This window comes from Diadema setosum, chromosome 11, assembly GCF_964275005.1.
Source record: "Diadema setosum chromosome 11, eeDiaSeto1, whole genome shotgun sequence".
Taxonomy (NCBI): domain Eukaryota; kingdom Metazoa; phylum Echinodermata; class Echinoidea; order Diadematoida; family Diadematidae; genus Diadema; species Diadema setosum.
Window position 1 is genome coordinate 36,325,725 of NC_092695.1, and position 13,635 is coordinate 36,339,359.

Consider the following 13,635-nt stretch of genomic DNA (forward strand, 5'->3'; position numbering starts at 1 on the left):
CTTTATTCAGATTCATAACTATTGCATCAAACTATTAGAATTGCTTACTTGTTTTCAATCTAACTTCTCGTCTACCTTTGGATTGAAAACATCTTCAAGTCAATCGCTTTCTGAGATTTGTGTGTTTGAAAGGTGCAATATCTACGCTTTTTGTCCAAACATTGAAAAAGAAATTCTAAGAAATTTACCGCAGTTTTCTTTGTAAATACGGTTGTACATTTAGAATCCCGTTGTTTACTTGCACGTTTGCTCTGTATTTGTTTATTGCATGCAACTTCATCACAGATCTATAGACAGTATTTTCATTTCTCTGTTGACTAGTGAACAGCAGTAGCATACCTACGGGGATGGAGACATAGAAAATTACCCCCCCCCCCCCCCAAAAAAAAAAAAGAAGCAATAACAACAACAACAGCAGCAGGAGCAGTTGCAATACTTAAACAAAAAGGAAATGAGTCAACTTGTATATATCGGGTTACTCGCTGTGAACTGGTCAGTAGGACGTGTAAAGATAGAAGAGAAGTCTCTGTAAAGTTAATGTTGCAAAGCAGCGCTTAAGCAAATCTTTTTTTCATTCGTCACAAAGTGCGTGGGGATGACTCTAAATGTTGTTGTTAGTATCTATCTGTTCTAACTGGTGTAAAACAAACAAAACAAAATCACCTCATTTGCACACATGCATGATAATAGATATAAGTCTTTGTAAAAATTTTAGAAAATCTATATTTCTGTCATTACAAAGTGTATAGGCATGACTCTAAGTATTGTTATAAGTGTTGCCATGTGCTCTAACTGGCGCAGAACAAACCAAATCGCTGCCTTTGCATGCACACATACACGCATGATGATTCATTTTCCATTCCATTGCCTTTCAAAATCAAAATAAAATTGATTTTATTTCTTTTCACATCAGAACATAATATAACAACATGTTCATTTACGTTTCAGTACACAATTCAAATTAATAATATGTTGATGGGTATCGTAATGAAAAGCATATTCAAAGAAAATACATTTGCATCATTGTATTATTTTCTATCATACAAATTTGACTTAGTATGCTGCAGCTATGACAACTTTAATAATTGCATTGCACAAAGTATTTGCAGTTCGTATTATATCTCGTGATATTGTCCACCGACGGCGTTTTGAAACTTTGATATTCCTCTCTGGTACCAAAACTCGCTTTCTTTTATTATTTTACATGATTATGCTATGTATATAAATATGTACAGCAGTTGATAATTGTTCGACATTCTTTCCTCATTCCGTTTACTTTTATGCAAATTCTTCTCCAGCTTTTATTCCACTTTTGTAACAGAAATATACTACCAAGCCTATAAAGTAAAATTAGCTTACACTGAATTTCCAATTTAATATTCTGTGCATAGATTCTTCATAAGACTCCATTGAATGGGCTGCTCACGACCCTTGTTATGTACATTTGTAGTTACACGATACAAAGGTATATGTATATATTCATGTAATGAGAGAGATTTTATTACACTGTATTATGCGTGAAAGTGTATAAGACGTATTAATTTTACATTCATGTAGTGTGACAAAATTACCTGTGAAGTTCTTATTTTTGTCATTCAAGTTCATATTCCGAGGACTCAATTTCATGCATTTCACGCTCGCAGCAATGAATCAACTATCAAATTCAAAATCCGGTCATTCAAATGAACTATCCCAGCAATCAGTAGTTCATATCAATTTTATAATAGAAACATGCATTTCAGAAAATCAAATTCATTTCAAGCCGGCGACGCAATCATGTTGGTAATTCAAATTTGTGTCAAAATGCAAACATGTTCCAAATAAGTGCAGTCGTGCATCTATTTAACTTGGCGTCAGTACGGGTCTATTTCACTTAGTTTTGAATAAAAACATAAGTTGGGCTTCATAATAAAGACAATCATTTTGCTTGAGAAGTAGCTGTTCATTCTCAATTGTAACCTCATGCGAGTAAAATGACAGCTAAACGTGTATAAGAAGGCCCGAATATTTTTTGCGTGAATGCTCCGTGTAAATTTTAATGCACATTGACGAATTGGAATGACAAAAGTATGAAATTGACTCCGAAAACGCTATATTTAAAATTTTCTATAGATTCATTACCTTAGGATTATTATGTACAAAGGCGTGAAAAAAGAAAGAAATCATGGCGAATTTCCGGAGATGTTAAATGTATATCTTTACTGATCTTTCTACGATGACATTCTTAGAATTATGTCCTATGAATAAAGGTGTTTACATGCTAATCGTGGTCTTGTCATGTGTGTATGTGCTTTTTTTTTTTTTGGTCGAAACTAAGTCACACTTTAATATATCTCTCCTTTCTCCATCCCTCTCTCTCTCTCTCTCTTTCTCTTTCTCTTTCATTCATTCTTTCCTCAAAACAATGATAAACATTACTAGTATGTTTAGTTCGAATATGGTTTACATCATTCAGCACATGCTTCATCTCCAGAAGTTTTGATAGTAAGGGAAATGAAATCTTCAAGCGATGAACAATCAGGAGCGCACAAGTCAATTAAAACAATACAATCTATACCCATTCTCGCCAGACACTCACCTCAATGTTTTATTCAGTGTTACATTTTAAAAGACGGTCATACATCACATATCTTTAACATTTATCAGTAAACTAATGATATCTTCAAGTCATATCATGATATGATTTTAATCTTACGCGTGTCTAACTGTCTTTACATGCGTTGGCAGTGTCGTGAGCGTTTACAACTTCTAATCAGGGAGGTGAGACAAAAGCCTCCCTGTTCTAATCGAGCCGCGGCGACCGCACCGCCGTGCTATTGATCGCCTGTGGTACACAATGATCACTCGGGTTTTCTAGGGAATGTTCTCAGAACTGTCAATTATTGTATTGGAGTCTTTAATGTCATATATCCGCATGTTTGTCAAGCTTTGGTGTACTTTCGAGGTATGGTTGATCCCTTTTGGATGTGGGATTTACAGAAACCCGACACGTTATTGAACACAGCCACATTGACCTACATTCAAACTTCTTTACAACTTACTCGGCCCATGGTATGGAAGCCATTGAAGCACAAAATGGGAAATTCCACAACAATGGAAACTTGATCATGAAAGTTATAACATTTTGACGTTTTCTTCACATTTTATAAACAATCAATGGAAAATTGATGGGTTGATGACATCATGGGTGCACCTCACGAGTTCGACACCAGCAAATCATACAGTCCACGAGTTATGCAGCCCATGAGTCATACAGCCCATGAGTTCGACACTAAGCAAATAAGGCCCATGGGTCTGACACATTAAGCCCCATGATGTAATGTCGAACTCGTGGTTCGTCTTTACCCAGTGTCGAACTCATGAGCTGTATTACTCGTGGGCTGTATGACTCATGGACTTTTTTTTTTTTTTTTTTTTTTTTTAGATGTCGAACTCGTGGGCCGTATCGGACTTGTGGATGTCGGTCTCGTAAGATGACTCCGACATCATCAGCTCACTCATTTGCATATTCATATCAATTGTACGAGAACTGTTCTGCAGTAATTAACGAAACTTCACTATTTCATAACTTCCCTAATTTTTGTCCGACTTCTATCAAATGCGTGGTTCTGCATTCCCCATACATTTTAGGACAGATAGTTAACAGTTGTTGTTTTTTTTTTGTTTTGTTTTGTTAGGCAATGAACTAAATAAGTACACCAGTCATGGTTGGCAATTCAAGTCAATGAATAGAGGACCATTTTGTTTTATCATCGGTGAAGGCAGAAGGAACTTTCTGTGTCAAGCAACTGGTATTTTGTTATCTTTGCGTTTTCCATTTTCTGCACTTGGTCCCCTCTCTGTCAGCAGGTGCATGACTGTCTAAGTGCATGTGAATAGTTTTCTTCGAGGAACTATACTTGCAGTTGGCGTCAATCGTCCCATTAATATCAAGCTTCGTCACATTTCCTCCGTTTAGTCTCCCTGCCTTTTTGATTTGCCTCCGTTCTGTATGGATCGTCAACAGAATCTTCACGTGGAAGACATGCTTATCCGGTCTCCTGAATAGAGGTATCCTCTTCATATTCCCCCTTCTTTTCTCCTTGTCTCTCGATCTCTCTTTTTCATGGAAGAAAATGATGAAAAACATCTTTCCGCCTGGTCGATATTCGGTTCAGAGTGCTACGCTTTTTCTTAATGTCCGTGTTCACTCCATCTTTCATTTCTCCCTTGTCTCCGAAGTGTCAAACATAGGAGCCGTAACGCAGCATTTTCACATAGCAGCTCTAGTAGAGCCGTGTCCCCTTGTGTATTCCTCATTTTCTCTTTCCTTTACCTTCGTTCTGTGCAGTACATCAACAAACATCTTCACGTAGTAGATGCTAGGCCTCCTGTGAGGTTTAGAATTCAAACAGGGAACTGCTACGTAGTCTAGGCACGTCACTTTCTTTCTCGTGACCATGTACCTGAGGAGCATTCCCACGGAGTACACGTCGCTTCTTGGCGACGTCGATTCGCTCTCCAGAACAATTTCCGGTGCAAGGTGGAAGTAGTCCTTCCGGGTAGCATAGAGTTCCCTTTCCTCCTCGGTGAACACGAACAGCTTGCTCCTATTGGACACCATCCCGAAGTCGACGATCTTCGCAGCCCATCTCCCACGCCTCTCACATTTGCACAACATCACATTGTCAGCCTGGTTGAAGAAAGGGCGCAGAAGAGAACATTCAGGAGGAGTGATTTGGATGGATATAAGAACACAAAATAGTACAAATCAGTGAGGGCATACAAGGTACCTTTAGAACAGTCTAACACGCCCATGGCGATAGCTGAGGGTGTTTGGACTGTTTCGAAGGAACCAAATGTTTGTAGCTATAATGCCCGAACAAAATGATGGTATCATAATTTATGTTCAATAATGATAAGTCAAATCCTTGTTGATTTGTTTAATTTGATTTTCTGTTTGTTTGATCAGTCCAAATAACAGATCTTGCAGTTGAATAGATCGGGGAGCTCAGTTAAAAAATTGGTATTAATTTTGTTTTGTAGAGCTAAACTTTCTATCCAATGAGCGCTAACCGTGTGCCATGTACCTTTAAGTCATTGAAAAGTTTGTTCCTTGCATGGAGTTCGTGTATTCCGTCGACGATGTCAGTGGCTATGGCGAGCCACGCTTCGACGCCGCCTTTGTCGATGTCGGTGCGGTGTGTAAGCGCGCTGGACAGCGTGCGCGTCTTGCCAGTGGCCTCGTCGCCGATGAACTCCATGGCGATTATCAGCCTACGAGGGCTGCAGCGGACGAGACCGTAGAAGCGGGGGAAGAACTCGGAACCACTCATGGTCCTCAGCTCGTTGGCCTCCCGTATGATGAACCTTTCACGTCGGTGGCTCACGTTGGAATTGGACGAGAAGAACTCCTTGATCGCCACGGGTTTCATGGTCTTCCTATGCCTGATATTAATTTTGAATAAATAAATGTATCCAACAAAAGGTGATATATATCTATAGACGTAATCAATTCGTTTTGGGTGCTGTTTTATGGTTATTACGGCCATAACAAGGGGGCTTCAATATGCTTAACATTTTTTTTTTTTAAATGCACTGACATAGCACTGCACCTGACTCGTTGCTAACCCATACCCACGTTATGGCAGCAGACACAAATTACTAATACAGTGTTTTAAAACCGAATAGGTCTATTAATACTATGATACGGTCACAGAAAACCTAGAATTTACTTTACGAACAGGTGTACCTTCCAGTTCTGCATGAAAACTAATTTCAGACAATTTTAGACTCTCTTATTTCTTTCTTTAAAACAACAACAACGCTGACAAAAAGTATAAGAATTTGTTGTTATGTAAATGTTTTGGTTTTTACTTAAAGGCATGAATTGAATTGATTTTTTATCAAAAAAAAATCATTCCAAGATGTAGGCCTACCTGTAAATGCTGACCTTCGCGAAGCAGCCTTTGCCAACGTAGCGCTTATCAATCTTGTTCGCCTCGTCCCACGGTGCGAGATCGGCCATGCTCTCGATCTTGATATCATCGACGGCCTCGTCATCTTTACCGACGCTGTGGACGTTATCGTTTTTGTTGTCGATGTGGTCTTTAGAGGCGTCAACCTGAGCGTTGTTATCGTAAGAACTATCACTAGCGAGAACGTCCAGAGCGTCGTAGAAAATCTCTTCAGCACTCTCCTCATCAACAAAGGATGCTTTAGGTGATCGAAGTCGATCATTCGACGTCGATGACAATGGAGAAACCATCATGCTGTCGATGAGTAGAAAATTAGCCAAATTTAACCTGTACTCAGTGGAGTTGACTTTGTGACGACACTAAAATCATCCAGCACAAACAAGCAATACCATTTGAAGATTGAGTTCATTCATTTCTGAAACGTTAATTTAGTTTGAAAAGTAACGGGTAGTTTTTGTCCGTCGACCGCTTCCTACTGGTTTCTTGGTCGAGGTATAGCTACATGTAGGCCCTACATGCTGTTCTAGGTTATGTATTTAAACGCTACTTCAAACTTTTGGGGTGAAACAAAAAGAAATCAAGTTGCTGATTGAAAGAACAACTTATAATGATAAACGAGGAAGAAGGCTGATGTATAGCTTCCTGCGAATTATGTATGGCAACTGGCTGGAAATATCTCTATGATGAATTTCAGGGACTGTCATATCGATTACGGAATAATTTTGCTCGAAGACTGGTCCTCTTAAATGAATGCAAACATTCAAGTTTTCAGGTTAGAATCGCAAGTGCTCGAGACATACAGACATACAGACAGACAGACAGACAAACAAGCAGAGAGAGGAGGAATAACAGAGATTGCGACTTACCCAATATGGTGATCTCCCATGCATTGTTTGGTAATGATAGAAGCCGAGGCTGATCTGAACAGAGTGTTGCCTGCTGTAGAACGCCCGCTGTTGTACGTCTGTAACACGGGAGTTCTAGTCAACATGCACCTCCGAGTTCGCCATTCCCGTTGGCCATGCTGACTTATATTCGAAAATCGAGATACAGCTCTGCAAGTGACCGTGACAATAGAAGAGAACTCAGTGTATTGTTTATGTGACAAAATATCCTTATGAGATTGTCTCATTCAAGACAAAATGACCCTACTAAAGTTAAGAGTGGGTCGTTCCCGTGGTCATTACGATTCCATATCTATTTACCATTCAATACGTTTTTATTCTTCAATGAATTCAAATGAATTTATTAGGAATTTTCTGCATCAAATTTATATTACAAATGAAATACAGTCATTTCTGTTTGTTAACAAGACAATAGAATATACAGTGTGTACATCCGAATATAAAACTGAGATATATACGTGTGCAGATTAAAGAAAAGAATAAGATAACACGTCAACTGGGAACCAATCGGGATAAAGTGAATCAAATGACCAGACTGAATTATGGTACATGTATTGGGAGTGTAAATGGAGAAGAAAAGAATAAAAGCAAAAAAAAAAAAAAAACAGTAACATTCTGCCATCACATCGCAACAACGAAAATTATATAGACACTATATATACAGAGAATGAGGTGAGTGAAGTGAGTGCTGGTGCAAGTGGAAGAGCCCAGCAGGCGCGCGATACTAGGTGCTTTATTAAGAAAAAAACTTAGATATTATGTTTATTGAATAACTATGTAAGGAGACGGGAGGATATCAAAACATCAGAAATTAATCTATTTAGTTTTTGGTTACAAAGGTCGGATATCAGCTAAACTTGATATAATATACTTTTTCATGTTTGCTTTAAAGGATGGGTAATGTGCTAGTTTTACTGTTTAGGCTTTGAAAATTCATGCTGAAACTTGATACTACGGTTTCTGCCATGATCTGCCCGTTGCTGGCTTTTCATGTTGAATTATCTTAAGAAAGCAGTGAAAAAAAAAACACCGTTTTGTTTGTTCTGTTTTCTTTTCTTTTTTGAAAATTAATACAAAATAAGCTGGATTTGATAATATGCGCTTACCGACTAGGTATAGGGCCAGCAGTGGGCTGATAGTCGGCCGGCTGGCGGCTTGTCCCGACCTTGAGAAGAAAGCACATTAAAAACCAAAAGAAAACTAAAATGTGAGATGAAAGATGAAATAATCAAAGTCCAACCATGTACGCAAGGGGAAAATCAGTAGATTGACAACATTGAACAACAACGAACAAAAAAAGGAAGTTCAAGACGCACAAAGTGAAAACAAGTTTCTTTATCTGCATATGATTATACCAACATCGGTTTTGTGTGATTGTTCAGTTTTACGGAATGATCAAATTGTTGTTGGGCATGTTATGTATATATTGTGTGAGATATGACGAAAGAGAAAATGGCGAGTAGCTTGGAATTATAGTTCCTCTTTATGCTCCTCCTTTTTTGGAAAAAGAGCACAAGTTAGAAATTCGGTTTTCGCCGGGAGTCGAACCCGGATCCTTTGGCATGGAACGCCAACGCCTTCAATGACTCGGTCACCTAGACTTTCAGTTGGTAAACTTAAAAAAAAAAATCACTACATATTATTGACTCCACCGTTTGCATGAAAGTAGTATCTTTTACAAACCCCTATACTATACTACACATCAACAGATTCCGAAAATGATTTATGTGTATCATATATGTGATATGGGTGGAGTCAATCATATTTGTCAGACCACATGATTTTCATGCCGTTTACTAATTAAAGAGTCTACGTGTATCTGAAACAAGCGTAGGATGGAGAAAACAGTTTACCTCGTTAGAGGAGGACTCAGAGGGACAGATTCGGTTATCCGAAAGATGCGCTGCACTGTGATCATCCGGACTGTCGACATGAGAGTCGGCGGAAATCCACCTGATCAACTTGTGCAAACAGCAGAGTCCAAATATGACGGTGATCATTCTGTAGACAGTAATAATACCATGTATGAAAATCAGTCAGTGGTTTATATCAAATGACAACTGGGATGTTGTGGTACTTGACGATGTAACCTTCGAAGAAAGAGTGAAAAAAAAAGAGACCCAATCTTTGCTTGTGGGATGATAAATCTACGTATCAAGAATAATCATGAGTAACAAAAGGGGAAAGATTCAGTGAACGTGAAATGTAATGTTGGCATGTTTTTACTCAAACACTTGTATCGCTTTCATTCCTCTCTTCACATTACTAAACTCCACTCCAAATTGTCTACTTTGTAAAAAAAAAAAAGACAACACAACTAACCAAACAGAATAATAATAATAAAAAAAAAACTTTATCAAGATAGGACCGAGATTATTAAGTTTCATAATCACATTCCTACCAAGCAGTGCAACTACATAGGAAAATTAGATGAACTGCTAATGCCATAACTTCCCACATCTCCTATTGACCTGTAAGCAACTTCTCACTCAATATCCTCCTGTGGAATTATAGATTAAAAAAAAACCGAACTTTCGTATAAATCAATATTTCATAATAACAACCCGTTTGATGTAGCACCGACTTCAAGTGGTGGTATATTCCAGATGCTAAATTACACACACACACACACACACACACACACACACACAAACCCATTGTTATCATTATGTGTTTGTTAGTGAATATATCTGGGATGTCTATAAAGGGATGACATCATAATCTCGTCTAATTTGCATATTTGGCTGCGATCAATATCACGCTTTGGATACTAGTAAGAGAAATGGAAATGTTATCTTGCAATATCTATCTTACTTCATGTCTTTCAGTTCTTTATGATTGTATTTGATCTTACTCCAGTCCACTTTGATGAGGTCATTATCATTGTGATTATTGCTATAGTGTTGCCAGTATGTCGCCATTTTCACTATCAAGTCTTATGTTCATTATGTCGTAATCATCCTCATTCTTGATTGCTGTATTGACTACAAGTTTTAACACCACTCATTATCTAGTCACTGTTGAACATTTTAGGAAATGGTATGAAATTTTGGGAGAGTCAGTGACAGCGCGTATGTATCATAGCTTAATTTCATTTCCCCCTCTCTAATAATGACAGTCAATGTGTGCATACTGCATACATTCCACCCAACTGAATGTCATAATCATGATTTCTAAAGTAGGACCGGATGTTATTCTTTGTCATAGATATATAAGTCATCCTATTCATTTAGATTTCCAAGCTGGGTATCACAAATAAGATCCCAAAGAGGTTCTGTTTCACAGATAGACACAATCTGCCTTGTTTATGTGTCTATGTATACCATTTACTAATAACCTATATAGCATCTTGTGACACTTTTCACGCTCTATATGTTTGATTACTCAATACTCAACTACATACGATACGTGTAACAGATATGGACTTTCTTACCTGCCGAGAATATTCAGAATAATCGCAAGAAATCAAATTTCGTAGCGAAATCCGAAATAGACCTCTCAGAGAAAAGCCACACAGGAAAGCAAAAATAAAATGCCAAAGAGAAATAAAACAACACCGTAATATAAAGGTACGGCTAGAGTTGGTCTCCATGGTGCTATGGTAACGCAATGTAGGTCATAGGTATGAAAGAGACGCACAAACACACACACACACACACACACAAAGAGGATGCGTAAAAACTTTTGACCAATCAAAGGCAGGAGCCTACTCGCGTGCGCGCGAGGGCCAAGAGATGAGATGCGCATACCATTGTGGTGACTGTGTCTCGTTTGTGATGTCATAATTTCTCCACATCCCTTTCGACCAATCGCATGCAGAAGCCTACTAGCGTGCGCGCGAGTGCCAAGAGATGAGATGCGCATGCAATTGTGGTGACTGCGTCTCGTTTGTGATGTCATAATGTTCTCCACATCCCTTTCAAAGCGGTGAGATTTATGCACGCAAAGTGCTACACGCTATGCTATTGCCAATGGCATTGTTCGAACTATTAAGATGTTGATTGCAACGATTCGCATAACTTCAACTTCAGAAAGAACAACCAAGGTACATCTTTTTTCTTGTCAAATTTCCCTCTTTCGATGACTTTGAGTTAAATATGACAGAAAGCAGGTAGGCTTTCATCAAGACAAAGTGACTGCTATTATCAAAAATGAAAATGAAGAGATATACTGGTGTTTCCTCCACAATCTCCCGATTAGGCCATTTTTATATTCCATTGGTTGAGATGTTTGAGATGTTGTCACTAATATAACAAGGAAAAGTAGAATTTACGCGGTGCGTAATATATGTCCCCGCCGGAAGTAGCATTTTGTAGCAAAATGTACAATACAGGTCACAAATCAAGGTCAAAGGTCAAAGAAATCAAAGGTCAAAATTCTGTGTAGAAGTTTTGAAGCCCTCACCTGCTGCCATCACATAAAGCAAACGGAATCGAAATCGGGTTAGAAATGGCGAAGGAGTAGCATTTTGTAGCCATTGTACAATATAGGTCAAAAATCAAGGTCAAAGGTCAAAGAAGTCAAAGGTCAAAATTCTGTGTAGAAGTTTTGAAGCCCTCACCTAGTGCCATCACATAAAGCAAACAGAATCGAAATCGGGTTAGAAATGGCGAAGGAGTAGCATTTTGTAGCAAAATGTACAATACAGGTAAAAAAATCAAGGTCAAAGGTCAAAGAAGTCAAAGGTCAAAATTCTGTGTAGAAGTTTTGAAGCCCTCAACTAGTGCCATCACATAAAGCAAACGGAATCGAAATCGGGTTAGAAATGGCGAAGGAGTAGCATTTTGTAGCAAAATGTACAATATAGGTCAAAGGTCAAGGTCAAAGGTCACAATTGAAATTCTGTGTAGAAATTTCAAAGCTCCCACATAGTGCTATCATATAAAGCAAACAGAATCAAAATTGGCTCATAAATGACAGAGAAGTAGCAAATTGAAGATTTTGATCACACACGGACGCACACACGGACACACGGACGGACACACGGACACACACACGTACGGAGCCCGTTTCATAGTCCCCTGCTCGAACTCGTTCGGCGGGGACAATTATCTTCCTTTTCCCCGGACGTATAAGGCTGTGTAAAAAGAAGAGATTTCGAGTGACAGAATTGAGTTCGATTTTCAGAGTTAAGTAACTATCAGTATCAAAATAGAAGTAGAATTGTGTGAAGTGATGAGCGAAACACAAGATGCATGTGAATATTGGCATCAAAGACACTACTTTAAGTGCGTTTTGTGACGACACAGAATCCGCGTATATGTAACTTGAGTTTGTGTGAGATATACAGGTAGAGTATTGATATGGACTTTGTATCTATTTGATTTCAGTCGATCAAGTATTCATCAGTCTGTTGTTGACAGTGTCTGATAGTTTAATAGAGTAACAGCACAGGACTTGATATTTGTTGCAATCAACAAAATGATTGGCTACACTCTGTCCGGTTAAAATGTGTCTCTTTTGTAATAATTTACTTGCGCAACAGAACATGCACTTTGTCTACCGTGAATCAGGTCACACATTGATAGTTGGCTGCATCATGTTTGAGAATTCGCTCATGTTATGCAGAGATTTTAAAAGAAGATATGTACAGGTAATGAAGTGTCAAAACAGGAGAACGATTAAAGGACCAAGGAGTGTCACAGCAAGGAGCTGTAATTTATATAAATGAACATTTTGTCATTAATAAGTATCAACAATCTTATTATCGTTATGATTGTTATCGCATTGATTATCATTGCTATTATCATTGTCTTTATTATCTTGTCGCAGTTAGTAGATGTCTCTTCTGTCAATCTTTTCTTCGAGTGAGTATGCAACATGGCAATTTACATTATCATCATTATTATTACCAGTTAACCTACCGTTACATTATTTTAACCCCATCCATTTCGCTTGAACCACAAACAAGACAATCAACTTATCGTAGATTTGATAGCACCGGTGGACAAGGACGATTTTCCTTAAAGATGATTAACACTTAAGACGGTGGTTATCGCGTCATTAACTCAACTAGCAAGTTTGCTTATCTATGCTCACAAATTGCTGAGCACTCAAGAGTGGCCTTAATATCAGTGTAAGGAGATTCTTAAAGTTCGTTGAGCAATAAGGGAGACATGCATGACGCTGGGATGCAAAGATTCCCCCTTTGAAGTTTTGGGACAGTAAAGAGAGCGAAAAGCAGAGACTCGAAGTGGGAGGGGGATTGTCCACCGTCTCTTACATATCTACCGTGTCGTTTCTCCTTTATACTACAGTCTCGAAATCAAGAGTCAAGCTTTGACCAGTGCTGTTGTGCCATGCCTGTCGGACCACTATCCTGCAGAGTAGGCCTACTTGAAGGAATTCATCATGATTTACCGTATAGATACAGTGCAGAGTGAGTTACTTCTGTGTGCGAGATGGTTAACGCCTATCATTCTCTCCTGTGACTCTCAGAATTTGTGATTACCGAAGCAGGATAGAGTAAATAACAACACAAAGAAAACTGATATGGACAGGAATGCCTTGATGATTTGACAAAGTGTATCATCAGAGACACTCGATGTGGAGTTCGATTTTTAGATTTGTTTGCTGGCACGTGCAGTGTGAAGAAATGTTCATGTAGGAAGTGTGTTGGTTATGACTTCAGTGGCATCAGTAATGACAACAATATGAGTCGGCAACGAAAGCTTCTGAGCAGTTAACTTGCATTTGGACAAGGACCAAAATTCGTCTATTCAGATTATCAACCTACACAACCGTATACTACAATAAGTAATCATGTGCTGAAA